Source organism: Alligator sinensis, unplaced genomic scaffold, assembly GCF_000455745.1.
Source record: "Alligator sinensis unplaced genomic scaffold, ASM45574v1 scaffold173_3, whole genome shotgun sequence".
Taxonomy (NCBI): Eukaryota; Metazoa; Chordata; order Crocodylia; family Alligatoridae; genus Alligator; species Alligator sinensis.
The window spans coordinates 839652-850926 of NW_005842076.1; the positions used below are offsets into that span (position 1 = coordinate 839652).

Here is an 11275-nt window from a genome sequence, read left to right on the forward strand (position 1 = left end):
TCCCCCTCTCCCCTTCCCCCCCCCCTCTTTTGATTTATTTTCTAATGATCTTTCCTTAGGAAAAAAAAAGGGAGCCAGAATTGAATCCTTCTCCATTATTACTGACAACTAATAATTGATCATTGCTCTCAAACACAAGCTTTTAGCCACATAATTGAATCGTAAGCAATACGGGCTGAGCTAAAGGCAAAAGAAAACAAACCAAAACAAAACAAAATAAAACCAAATCTAACAGAACCACAATGATTGGGGGGTTTTTCTCCCCGAAGATAAGAGAGGTGAAAATGACTAATGCCATAACGGGCCAAGGTGGAATTATTTAATTCAATTCTTTCTTTACACATTTGCTGCCTTTTGTTTGACCTGATGGCCAGCAAATTTTTACACGTAGCTGTCCCTTTTGAGTTTATTGATGAAGGTGCTTCTGAAATGATTATCAAGAGATTTACAGCCATCACTCCCCACCTACGGGAGAAGTAGTAAAATCAATCCCTCAATCAATCAGACCCCCTGTGCATATCTTTTTAATCTGTTCTTTTAGCTGTTTTATTACAACACAAGCATTAAATATGTTTGTTTCAAATTTAACACAAATGCCTCTGAAGGACTCTGTCAATTTAGATATATAAATCACTAAGTAAACAAGCTAGATGGAAAATAGTCTTTCCTCATAAGATGGTGAAAAAGTGAGGAAAATAAAAATGCTTAGACTGTTTCACTCTTTCATCAGTAATGTTCAATTTAATTGCAAGTATGCATTTTCCTACGTTTAATTCATAAAGAAACAAAGGAGAAATACATTTACAGGAATACAAATGAAATGTCAAAGGAGTTTCATATATTTTTCTTTGTTATTTCTAAATTTTTGTATTAAAAATAATTGTGTCAATTAAAACACACCCCTCAAAATCCTTCTATTATCTCTAGAATATCTATGTGCAATATTACGTCTTAATTTCTATGTTAAGAACAGAATCTTGGAATTTTGGGAATATGAATACATTTTTATTCAATTTTTAATTTTCACATTATTATGATTATTGATGGCAAAGTTGTGACTATATTCCCTTATACAATATATTTTAGGTTAATGAAATATTGTCTAAGTAAGCTGTGATGAAGTAAAGGATATTTCAGGTAGTTTGTTTAGGTCCACAACCATCCTGAAACAGTTTGTTATTCAGTGGTCACTGTATGTATGGACAGAATTAGTAGGGAGTCTATAGAGAACAGAATTTTCTTTGATGCCAGAAGGGATATTTTTTTCACAAGCCACATCCCCTTATATCTCAATTTAATTTGTGTATCAAAGCCACATAAAGCCACAATGTACCTCCAGCAGAAACACAGAAGTTCAGAAATGAAGTGACAGAATTCTCCAACCGTATATAAACTGGTTGAAAACCCACATTGGAAGTCAAAGACGTATTCAGCTTTCATGGGCTGTGTCACATCACAAAAGTAACTTTGTATGAAATAAAAAAGCATGACACAAATATGTACAGATCAAGAAAATAGCCATGAAAATTAATCCTGATACTGGTTTATGAGGTGGCTATTAGCTAAGAGTGCCCGCAGACATCCTTCTTTAAAACAGTGCCTTCCTATTATGAGGAAACCTCCGTTTTTCAGAGTGCATTGAACCTAGCCCCATAATGATGAAAGCCTTAGTTAGGATTTTTTTTTCTTTTTCTTAATAACCCCCCACCCTCTTAATCACAACTATTTAATAGAATACACAGAAAGTAAAAATATGTGAAAAATCACAAGTGAAAAAAGATGGTTGAGGTAAGGGATATAGCATTCTATGCATGAGTAAGAAGAAATCTAGTTTTTTATGTTATTTTTTCCTTGGGTATTTGGTTGCTTTTGAAAAAAATTTCCCATATTTTCTCTAATCTGTCCAACTAAAAACACAAGGCCACAATTTTGGGTGGCAATTGCCCATTAATAGATAAGTTCCTATAAGTAAATCATCTAGCATAAGGTGAGACTTGTGACAAACTGATTGCTGTTCTTTTCCTTACCAATTTCTATTTACCAGGAGTGCACATTTCCTATTTACATTTTGATGCTGCATTTCAGCTTAGTGACTCCAGACATACTGTAAGATAAATGCCTCAAACATGAAGAGAAGTCGACTGAGTTAGTTACAAAGTTCATGACTGATGAAATAAACCTGACAACCTAACTCATTTTTCCTAACACTTTTTAAGAAGTTGTACCAAATACAGTGCAAGTACTTTGTAAGTACATAAAATTTATTTGCATAATATTAAGGTGCAGTAACTTAATGCTTGGTGTTTACAATGTGATAGTTGTGCTACTATTTGTATCAACACAAAAAGTTGGTTTAGTAGCAATAAAATAAATGTGAATAATGCTTTACTTTCCATCACTAAATTAAATACAGCCTTCATGATCCAAATTATGCACTCAGCTCAGCCCAGTCCTGTGATGTTGCCCTGGTGTGGCTCAGAGTAAAGTTTGGATGGTTTTGTGTAAACATGTTCCCTTATGAATTTGCAAGATATTCCCTGTAGCGCACACACAGGGCACAACTTGAGCAAGAGATGTGGAACCACTGGCTTTCCCATTCACAATTTTGCAGATGATCTCTCTTTTCATTCTTTATTATATGACATGCGTCCAGCAACTACAGTAACTGCCTACATGGAAAAGTAACTTTAGAAAGCTACAGAGCATATTTGTAGCTGTCTTTTGAAACAGTTCAGCAGCTGGATCAAGAAAGAGTCAATACCACAGTGACTAACCAATGCTATACACACCATTCCTAATGACATTTAATACAACTAGAAATCATACAGTTACCAGAAGGATATTGAAATTCACCCTTCCCAGAAGACAGCCCAAGCAACAAGACTATGCATGGAAGTCCTTCAGTCCATCTTCCATGTTCCGGGGGTGTTGGTTGAAGTATTGCCAACTCTCATGATTTTTGGCGTTGTTCTTAAAGTCTGCAGTTCAGGAATGTGAAAAACTTAGCTCTTTCTTGTACAAATATAAATATATATACAAGAAAGAGCTAAGTTTTTCACATGCCTGAAACGTAGACTTTAAGAACAATGCCAAAAATCATGAGAGATGGCAATACTGTGGTTGTAGCTGTATTCTACCCTGGAGAAAACACCATCAGACTCTCCCTATGCTTGAAGAAGGGTGCCTGTGCCCAAAAGCTTGCAAATCATATTTTTCCAACTTTTCAGTTCATCTAACAGAACATATCATATTTACCCAAATAACCTTGTCTGTCTCAGAAGACAATGGAACTCACCTCCAACCCCATAAAGGTGGGTTGTATCCCTTCATATCCCCTATAGTGGACTTGAAACTACACATATGAATCAAGGAGCTCTTTCCCAAACCTTGCATTCACTTTTCTCTTCACCATGCATCAATGCCTTGACCCTCCTTACATTTAAATCCAAATTTTCTTTTTAAAAACTTGCTGGTCAGAATTTGGCCTAATAATTGTGTTAGGTCTAACTGGTTCACCCTAATGTCTCTGTGGGTTGATTAGGATCATCTGGGCCCAGTCCCAGCTATCATTACAGCCCCAATGATCTTTCTTACTCCCTGAGTAAGAACTTCAGGTATGATTCAAAATCCCCTGAGGTCAATGAAACTAATTCCTATTACTTCGGTGAGATTTGTACACATCTCTGGCTAGGCTTTAAGGCTTGAGGCTTCAAGCCTATATATGCAATTCATATAGGTCATGTATAATACCTTTAGAAAAATGTGTGCTCAAAACCAGTGCTAATATCACCTCTAATGTTTACAATAACAATGTATAAAGGTTTGCAAATATATACATTTTTTACCCTCTGAAGTTTGCAGTCTGAAGATTCAATCCTATTCTCTTCATACCTAAATTCTTTTCTGTGTTGCAAGCACAGGGTTTATGTGATACTTAAGTGGAACTTGTTCCAATCCTCTACGCAGAGCTGAATTTCACTGTCTACAAGCAAAGTCTTATGTTGTGTGAGCAGTGGCAGTTCAGAACCAGCATCAGATATATATGAACAGAGTGAACCTTTGAAATGTAGAAGGCGCAGAAACCTCCCTGAAGATGAGAATTAGTGCTTACATAATCTGCATCAGGTCTATTTATTTTAAATATAAAATTTCTTAACCAAAAATACTAGGCTTCAAAGAGGTTCATATGCCTTTAAAACATGCTAGTTTTGTCTTGTCTCTCTTGCAGTTGTAGGTACCCTGGGGCTTTATATTGCACTGAAGCAGTAGTTAGCCTGAAGTCAGGTAGAAGGCACGGTAGAGATGCATGTTATAGACTAACTAAACCAGGGATGCATAAGCTTTTGTCAGCCTGAGCTTACTTCACCAGGTGCTGTAAAAGGACATGCACAGAGCAGTCTTATTAAATAGAGTGGTTTGAATACAAAAGATAAGGAAGGGTTCTGCGCTGAGGCAGAACCTAAGTGAGCAAAACATTTTAAAGTAATGATTTTAGAAGTACTGGGACAGATGCATCCTTTTTACAACTTTGTTGAATTCAATAGACCTATATTAAGAATTTGTTTGTTTCATTTGTTTTACCTCGTGTATCCTCTGTGAAATCCGGCACAATTACTTGCTTGTTTTGTGTGAACTGCATAATCAGGGAATAGCTATTAATCTATTCCCTGCTTTCAGTCTTAGAACATTTTCATAATAATATCCAGTTTCTCCCAGAGTTATTCTCTTAGGGCATCCAGGACTGCTACTTCTTTGCACCAACTGAAAAAATTACTCAGAATAGGATGAGACCTGACTGCTCTCAGTGATAGAGTCACACTGGGCAGAAGCAATTAGGCAAATTGTGCAAAGGTACAAAGTGAAATGAATGTGAACCTAATAGGCAAGAGATAGGTAACTGTACAGTCAGGGCCAGCATTACCATCACCACCAGACAGAACAGGGAGCTGTCTAGGACTGCAAAATGTTTAGTAACACTTTCCTGTGCTAGTGACTTTGAATTGTAAGGGGCCTACATTTAACAATTTGCCTACAGCAAAAAATTCTGGAACTGATACTGCCTGCCTATTCATAGAAGCTTGCGGGACTTTGTTCAGTGGTTCACAAGTCTGGGAAACAGTTCATTGCCTCTAAACAAAATGACCATCATATTCTAGGTATACTGTCCCTTAATGCACCTGTTTAAATCTTTTAATCACAGGTAATCCTGGCTCTTCAGAGAGATTATTCAAAGAAGATGTAAGTACTAGATAAAAAAGTTAAAAAAAATGTTATTAGCTGTCAATGGGCTTTCACTTGTGATGGAATACAGTTATTTTTGTTTATTTTGGAGCACTATGAGAAATCAAGAAGATAATACAGCATGTCTCTTTTGGGTAAAACTCCTATCAAGGTCATAACTGGAGTGTATAGAAGCAACCAGAACGTAATCTGGAAGAATCGTACACAAGCATATGAGTACTGGAATTGTATCTGTTTAAAGGAATCATGTATCACAACAGAGGATGCACTGTAGTACTAGAATCTAGTTCAAAGACTATACCAATTTAAATTTAGCAATACAGTATTAAAGGAATATTCCTTGGAAATAAAAACATTATAACATTAAAAATAATACTAATGTGTCCATTTTCTGACAGGCAATATGTTAAGTGTTTTTACTGTATCCAATAAATAATAGAGATGGGCATGCATGCAACCCTGGGCCCCAAAAGACTAGAAATCTGGAAGTATCTGGATCTGGGTCCTGACTTTGCAGCCCAAGCCTAATGTACCAGTTTTATTTATATGTGAGATTTCAAAGCACTACATGCATACAAACATGATCATATATCACATTGGGCCTCTCTCTGAAGGGTTCTTTTACTGTGTGGAGCTTGCCTGCTCCCAATGAAGAAAGAGGGGGCAGCAGCTTCCCAGATGGGATTCCTTTTCCTTGGACCTCAAGGATCCAAGGCGGAAGGGAGGGAAGGAAGTGGAGAGGGATATATGCCTAATACTGCCCTCTTGAGTTTAGCTAAAATTCTCCTGGAAATATAATACCACTTTGGGGCTATCACATTTCCAGGAGGCTTATTTCATTCCCTTGGCTTTTCTGTACCATAAAGATTTCTCCACCGATTCACTGGCAATTGTGGGACCAGCTGTGGTCACACCAGTTCCCAGGAGTAGGGCCATGTTGCTTAGATCAGGGCCAAAGCTGCCTTGGAGGTACAGGGCTTCTGTGCCGATGATCCTGTTTCCTTTTTGGGTCCCTGTGTTCTCAGATGTCTGCTTGATTTGTGGGTCAAACTCCTGTCCCCATGATAGAAGAATACAGGGAATATTCTGTGTAGTTTTTCTCAAGGTGTTTCCTGCAGGGGTGTTACTGCATGGGAATCTGATCTGGCCCAATAACAACAGCAACAACAACAACACTTTAAACTTACATTGCACTCATAAATTTACTGAGTAGTTGCAGTATGCTGTGCCCTAGGTTCCATGTAAATGATGTGTTAATACAATTTTAATTAGACTACATTAGTTGCATGGTTTTATCTTATTTTCTTATTTCAAATAAAAAGATTGGTTCAATATCTATTTTATTATGGGAAGAATTAGAGGTCTGGACAAATTTGGGATTAGCTGCATTAGGGGTCGTAATTGCTGTATTTATGGCATTTTATTTCACTTTGAAAAGGACCAAAGATTGGGGGTTGCTTTGTACAAGACTGCAGCACTGTGGGCTAAAACTTTCCTTCTCAGTCTAAATTCATTTCAAATTGTTATGCTTAACAAACTTCCAAACGTGAATCTAATTGTTGACAGACACTTTACATTGCATGTGTCTGTCACTTTGATTTAATATGCATTTTCAATGAAATTAAAAAAAGGACTCTAAGGTGGCAATTTAACGGCAAGACATGCTGTGAATGCCAGATAGATATAAAAAATATCCAGTTTTCAAAGTGCACGTGTGTGTGTGCGTGTGTGTGTGTGTATAATAGCCATTGGAAAAATCAAAGTATTTTTATAGCTGACTTTTCAAAAGATTAAACTATCTGAAAATATTACCCATTTTTTATTTAAGTATGTTGATCTGAAATAAGCTATTTTTATTTTTATGTAAAATTTCAGCAGTACAGAGTTTTTAATATTAATAGTGAAAGAAATCAGGTTTATTTGGAAATCCAATGTCTGGTCTATTACACCCAGTGGTATGATTTAATTTTCTCCCAGAGAAAACACACATCTGAATGTCTCTAAGTAATAGGTACTTCTTGTCACGTTTGATAAGAATCATTTAAAAGGAATTCCAAATATACTCTGAAAGATGAGAGCGCAAAATCAGCTTTTATGCATCTCTAAAAAAATACAAAACCAGCCTTAGGAGACTGTATACAGCATAGAGGAGACCTGTTCTATATCAAGTCTACTGTTAAAATGATCAGAACTTTATTTAACCTACAGGTTCTAACCTATCCATATAGATAGTACCACAATAGTAACCATTCTGTAACTTTGTTTTAATTCACTTAAAAAATTAACCAACATATTTTAATACTTGCATTTTCTTTTTAATTTTAATACACATATCTTTGTGTTGTCCCATTTTATATAAACAGCTTTAGATCATTTTGCTTTAGTGGTCCTGCAGGGTGTCCCAAAACCTATGCTTGATGGCAAGGATAAACATTCATTAAACTTCAAAGGCTGCCAAAAGCTCTAGTTATTTTGATTTAGGGGAATAATTTAAATTAATCCCCATGTTTGTGTAGAAAATATGTAATGTAATCCATTTCTCTGTCTGTCTCTAGCTTTGACTCACTTACACACTTAAAAATGCTTTCCTAATGTTTCCTGTCTTGAATAATTTGGAGAGAAAATGAATGCTTCATATCTTCTAAAAGAATGCTGGGTTAGTAACACTAGACAACAAATATTATAATTCAGGGCCATATGCTTATATCCTAGTAGGACTGTTGTTAATATACAGGCATAAGAGAAGCTTGTCACTGAGAACAGTAAACCTGGATTCAATAAAAAAAATTAACAAAAGAGATAATTATGCCCCCCCCCCCCCTTTAAAAATAGCTTTGAGAATCATGGCCCCAGTTCAACAAAGCACTATGCTGGAGTGCTGCCCAATCAGAGTCTAGAGCAGGCCTATGGTCAACCTTTCATTTTTTCTTTAAGAGGATGTTCTTAACTGGGGAAAAGCTACCTAGGAAACAAGTTTTAATTGAACTAATCTCTTAATGGTTCTTTTTTATTTATTAAAACATACCCAATTCTCCTCTGAAAAAGACTGTATCTGACATGGGTTATGTGTTGGGATGTATGTTGATAAAAGGAGTCAAGAGTCCAAATGTTGTAAATCAGTGAAGCTCCATTGAATTCAATGGAGCTATGTCAATTTATACTAGCTGAGGTTGTGGTCTAATATTTGTGTTCAAATGTGCAAGCTCTAGCAGTCTCCCTGAGCTGTATAAATATTTGTTGAAAGTCAACTGTAAAGGTATGGGGGAGCTGTTGCCTAAGACCAAAACAATTTAGAACCTCGTCCACAATTCCTCTGAACCCAAACTCCCATGGACTTAAGTGGGAGCTTTTCCTGAATGAGAACTTTTAAGATCAGCCCCTAACTACTGCATGAAATTAAGCGATTGTTTTTGTCTGGCCTCTAAACTTGCAACAGTCAGATTGTCCTATGTCAACTTGTGCAATGTACTGTACATGCATGATCCGAATGTTTACAAAATGAATTAGTTTAACTCTAGCTTTTTAGCCGGAAAGTAATCAAAAAGAAGAGCCAAGCTGGTTTTGAAATTCCAGCTTCTCCTAACTTGAATATACTGCATGCTTTGTCTATTAGCATAAAATGTATATATTCTGTGCTAGGGATAATACTTCAAAGCACTGCTAAAACATTAACTCATGCTGCTTCTAGAGGATATGATCTGGCTATTAAAAAAACCTGAAAATGACAATTAGTCAATGACTAGTCTATGATTTGTAGCTATTTTTTATTGTGTTTCCTAACTTCTTCCATAACTTCCTCCAAAGTATATACACGTATGTGTAGATATATGTATTCAGGAGTCTTCTAATGTAAATATTTTTAATAGAGTTGTTCAGGGCTGGGATCCCTTACTATGAAATCCTGGAAACACTGGTTTACTTTAGCATCAACCATCTTCATTTAGAATTCAGCAACATCATAACTATCTGTAAACTAATCTCACACAATAAAAACATCACAGTTTGGTGAACAGTATAGAACATGACTACAAAAGAGAGAGCAACATTACTTAAACATTTTCTTTGGATTGGACTGCGCCTCGAATAAAATGATTGCACTTTTCTTAAGAAAGCAAACCTCACAGTCTGATAGGTTCAAGTAACCATTGTATTTGATTCAGAGGTGGATCAGAGCCAAATCCTTTTTTAGTATAAACTATCACCCCTCCATAGGAGTTAGGTATAAAATTGATTTATGCCAGCTGAGCATCTTCTGTTGGTTTGATGAACCAGCAAATAATTCGGTTTAGAAGGCCAGATCCTCCGATGACATGAAGTGGCCTGGCTGTTTAATAACTGTCTTCAGTTGAGCTATAATGATTTCTGCCAGGTGAGATTCTGGTGCAGTACATTTTAATGTTTAATGGCGTTTGTGAGGTATATGAAGAGTTAATTTTGCAGTCCTTACTCAGTCAGAACTCCCACAAAGTAAGGACCCTGGGATGAGGCCCTTATTAGCTTATGTTTATAAATCAAATTTAAGAATGCAGAGTGGAGAAAACAAATAGCACTCAAATGAAATAGTCTGGCAGAAAATGTCTAATATTAAGCACAGGGTGTAAAACACATTTCTCAACAGGACAAAAGGAGAGACCCTTTGTCCTGGGATCCTACAGTCCATTGTCCCACTTTCTGTACCTATGAAGAATGTGAGATAAAATGTGCTAACGCTTTCCTCCTTCTCCCCACAATGCTGTATACCTCTGTAGGTGAATTGGCTCATTCAAGCCTGTCAGACTGTGTGCTCTTCCTGGCAGAGGAAGCTTGGAAGGGCTATGTGTGTAAATGGTAGTGCTACTTGTGTTTTGATTCAGGTTAAATCAGTACCACCTCAAATGAGACACCTGTTTACAGCCAGAGTGTTTCTAAATATGAACAGTTACTAAAGGGTTAACACTGGTCGTAGCTTCTCTTCAGTAGTTTACCTTGAAGTTGCTATGTGTAGCTTGTTGCCATCTCAGAGTTTCTTTAAGAGTGCATTGGATTTCATCAACAGTCTTTGTGCATTTTAGAACATTATGCCTTCATACAACCATCCATCTGCACGCTGTTCTCTAACATGTACCAATTAGCTAAAAGAAAATAACTGTGACCCCTTCACTCCCAAAGCAAGTATCAATATAAAGCATGACAGTGGCTAGTTTGCACACTTGAAATGGTTTATTTGTTGCAATCCTGTGCACAAGATGTTTATCAGTAAGCACCAGACAGCCATGCAGAAGAAAGAGCCTTAATTCTGTCTGAGACAGCCTCTTATTGCTATTGATAGTTAGCATCAGTGTCCAGTCTGAGAAATGGAACTGCTGCAGGCAACTTCAGTCAAGACATCCTATTGATCTACTGCTTCCCTTGCCTCCCTGAAGCTAGAGAAGAAAAATAAAAAGGGTAGAAAAAGCCTGCTCTATAAGGGGCAATGCAGCAGTCTATGACTTACCATCATTCAAAAGGGGTGTGTATGTGCATGGATATTCCTGATATTCAGCACCTCAGACAACTGTAAATCATGCACACAGTCATGATAAATATAAATGTCAATGTGTTGGAAATGTCCTTTATATAAGAGGTGTCACAGGAACTACATTTTTAGCATGAAACATTTTTGCTGCTTTTTATTTTTCATTGACTTATTGTGCTTCTGCTATATCCTGTCTAACACAATCAATCTAAAGCATAATATCTGAGAGTCCTATTCATAAATAATACATATTTGGGTCATTTTCATTTGTATCCTACAATGAAGATTTACAAGCCAGAAAACAAAACAAGAAACAATGTGTGGAATGCTCTTATTCAGTGGATAAGAATATATTGCTGTGATCAATTAATCTGTTTTTCTGTGCATTAGGTGGACATCTTTATGGTACATACATAAGGGTTTATAACTTAGGAAAGACAGAATCAGCTCTAAGGCTCAAACATAAAATGCACATAGTCTGGAAAGAGAAACTTTTCCAAAGATGCACACCCCCCCCCCCCAAGAGGTATAAAAGAAAGA

The 11275-nt window shown here is 36.6% G+C and overlaps 1 long non-coding RNA gene across 1 annotated transcript in view; it reads left to right on the forward strand.

Annotated features, from left to right (window-relative positions):
• The window catches only part of LOC112550306, a 10312-nt gene extending 4603 nt beyond the window's left edge, over positions 1-5709 (forward strand). The window contains exon 3 of the long non-coding RNA XR_003094080.1: positions 5201-5709. This is a non-coding gene — a long non-coding RNA (uncharacterized LOC112550306). The remainder of the gene's footprint in view (positions 1-5200) is intronic.
• The last annotated feature ends 5566 nt before the right edge of the window (positions 5710-11275 follow it).